The sequence below is a fragment of the Mizuhopecten yessoensis genome, unplaced genomic scaffold (genome assembly GCF_002113885.1).
Source record: "Mizuhopecten yessoensis strain PY_sf001 unplaced genomic scaffold, ASM211388v2 hete_36128516, whole genome shotgun sequence".
Taxonomy (NCBI): Eukaryota; Metazoa; Mollusca; class Bivalvia; order Pectinida; family Pectinidae; genus Mizuhopecten; species Mizuhopecten yessoensis.
In genome coordinates this window covers 1-3194 of record NW_018484413.1, presented here as the reverse complement: position 1 = coordinate 3194, position 3194 = coordinate 1, and the positions used below count along the sequence as shown (strand labels likewise).

The 3194-nt window shown below is 35.3% G+C and overlaps 1 long non-coding RNA gene across 1 annotated transcript; it reads left to right on the top strand.

Annotated features, from left to right (window-relative positions):
* The first annotated feature begins 136 nt into the window (after positions 1 to 136).
* Positions 137 to 1634, top strand: LOC110444468. Its single transcript, XR_002462246.1, has 2 exons — positions 137 to 249; positions 432 to 1634. It is a non-coding gene; the product is annotated as an uncharacterized LOC110444468 (long non-coding RNA).
* Positions 1635 to 3194: the final 1560 nt, after the last annotated feature.

Here is a 3194-nt window from a genome sequence, read left to right as displayed (position 1 = left end):
TGACATCTCACACAGGTGTGTATAGACTATAGTGACATCTCACACGGGTGTGTGTATAGACTATAGTAGCTACTTCAGATTCCCCACTCACTCACCTCAAAGCTTAGTCATGCATGCTTTTTATTTTTTTCAGTGATGGAACAGTGTTGCGGGATCCATGTAAAGTTGTCTCCCCTTACCCACACATATTTGATCCAAATGTTAGCAAGAATGGATTTTTATCGTCAACCAAGCGAGCTGATTTTCAAGGTAAAGTACTGAAATAAAAATGTTGCATAAACAATATCTATTTATTTGCTTGACAATAACTTCAATAAAAAAAAGTCATCGCCTAGACACCAAGACAATTCAACATACTTCTTTGTAGATGTAAGATTTATATTTCAATTGCGAAGGGTTTGCTTACAATGTCATGTTTTTCCATTGTGCAGGAGTTGAGAGTGTGCCTGTTATGACCAGTTTACAGTCTACTTCAGACACAGTAGAGCTGCTTCAGACTCTCCACACAGAGGCTTCCAAACTGAACATACATAAACACCACCGTTACTTAGCCGCTGGTATAGAGGAGGACGACTACGTCGAGATACTCGCAAACTTTGAGACACTGCAACACTGCTACGAGGAACCAGGTGACATGGGTTGATGGAGATGACCACCCAAGTGGAAAAGAAATCCAAGAATGTGTCCATCCCCTGATAGAAAATCTTCGATGTCAAAACAATTGTTCATTCTCCACATACATTTTGTATTTTGATAAAGAGATTGATCGACAATTGTGGAAGAAACAAACTCTGTTGTAACAGGAATATGTGCTGACCCTGGTATGTACAAGCAATAGGTGGAATCTCTGAATAGAATACATGTAGTCATATTTTCACCTTTTATTCAAGTCCGATCGGGTACAGGCAGAAGGGTGATCTTAAGGCTGTATATCCAAATAGGCTACAGACGTACAGTTTAATCTATTATCCGCTTTTAATGCTGTGATATTTTCTGTGATAATAGCAGGAATCACTTCACTGTATAGAGAATTAATGACTTGCATTAAAAAATGCAGAATATTTGCTAAATATTGTTGAATTATGTTGCATGACAGGAGTCTACCGAAAGCTAAAAAGCCAGTCAGAATAGTTTATGGTAAGGTTTGACAGATCTTTGTACAAGCTTTAGTCTATATAATTAGCTGTGTCAGGCAAATTCTGTCAGATCTTAGTATGAACAAAAGTCATTAGTTCTAAACACTCCACGTTTAAGCTGAAGTCTATTACAACCACAAGTCTGGTTTGGCCAAAATACCAACCAAATCTATATTAATTATACCAACTTGTTACAGAAGTTCAACACATTTTAAATTCATTCAAAGACTTGTCAGACAATTTTCTCTCTTCCTTAATATCCTTTTGTTGGATTCGTTTTAAGGTGTTTGAAGACTAGTCAGACCATTTTCTCTCTTCCTGAATCGAAAAGTACATTTATTTAATCATTATCATGTGTTTGCATAAGCAACATGTTAAGATTTCATGAACATGTAGTCTTACATGTGGATGTCTGTGATCAACAGAAAGCAAGATATGAGCATGTTTCTTAAGTAGTTTAATGTAACAATTAATGAACGAATAAAAAATATGAAAATATTTCTGATTTGTGATTATCATTTTGGGTCATATTGCAGTGTAAGGAAGTATTTGTAAGGATTGCAAAGAAATGTATTTGTAAACCCTTCCATTCTATTTAGTGTCCCTGGCCACAACTACTGCAGGACAATTTTAATATATGCATCAGTTTCAATTGTCTATTTTCTTGCTCAAGTTAAATCTTTTAGTTATATGAATATTCTCCACAATCATCTGTACTTAGCTACCAAGGAACTCTTGTTCTGCGTTTGCATTTTAAACCTGTTAAAACATTCTTTGCTGGTTGTCGAGCGATTCCAGCTTGAGCAAGATAATAGATACAAGGATGGGTCTCTAGCAGTCATTTGTAGATGTCCCGACTCGGTATGTTTCTTCCTCAACTGAATGTTCAGTCTCCAAATATGACCATTTTATATACAATTTGTCGTATTATTGCAATTAATATGTACTGTATACCACAAAATTTCACCCTTTGTGGATAAATACTCGCCCTTCACATTATACCAAGAAGTATATTGTTACCAAAAATCCCTGCAATACATTCCCTCCAATTACAGAGGGCAAAAGTTAAACTGGTGAAAAGTTCTGTGCATGCAGTAGTCCCACACCTCCTAACAATGGTTTTAGAACTGGACATCTGCCAAATTTTGTTATAACAGGAGACCAAATTTCAGTGCATACAACTTTGGCAACTGTAGTTGACAGTACAACATGACTTGGATGAAGTTGTGCAAGGATGGACAGAATATGTGGACCTCGACCATTTTTGATCATCAGATCGGATTTCGATTAAACATGGTCAGCATGCTGTGCCCCTCCCCCTCTTTGACCAGGCATATAGTATTGCAATTTTTAGACTTTTAGTGAGAAAAAATAAAAATGTTATTTTGCCAAGTTCAAAAAATATATATATCAAGAACATTTACCTATAATGTGACTACTGCTCTAGCTCCAAATTGCTCAAACATGCTATATTGCTCAATATTTTTGTGAGCAAATCAAATTTGAAGACAATTTGAGCAGAAACAAATCCTGTTTGTTTCCCGTACCCAAAATTAGTTGCATGAAAATTAGAGTATGTAGTTATTAAATTTTGTTTTCATTTTTTTTCTTTCAAGTTGCGGTATTAAAATCTGTTCAGTGTACATGTACAAGGCACAAATTTAGAGTATAGGTTGGGTGACTTGAAACATTTATTTGGTTTCTGTCCTGCAAGGATTTTAATGACAACCAAGATTTCTTGGTTGTTTTTAATAGCTACATTTGATATATAACAAACACTCTAAATTAATTTCATCAATTTTAATAAGACAGAAAGTAACTTTAAATTTTTAAAATCATATTTACAGAAAGACTGGTTCACTGACCAATACAACACAAGACAGTGACATGGACAATAGACATAATTCCATAGAATCTGGATTTGGCATCTCTTAAGCAATATTATCGTCCTCTGACTAGCACAGATTTTTGAACAGTCAAAGTTAAAATTGAACACAAATTGTTAATTTACTGTCCTCCCCTCAGTCGGAGTACAAGATGGAGTGTGGACTCCTTCTG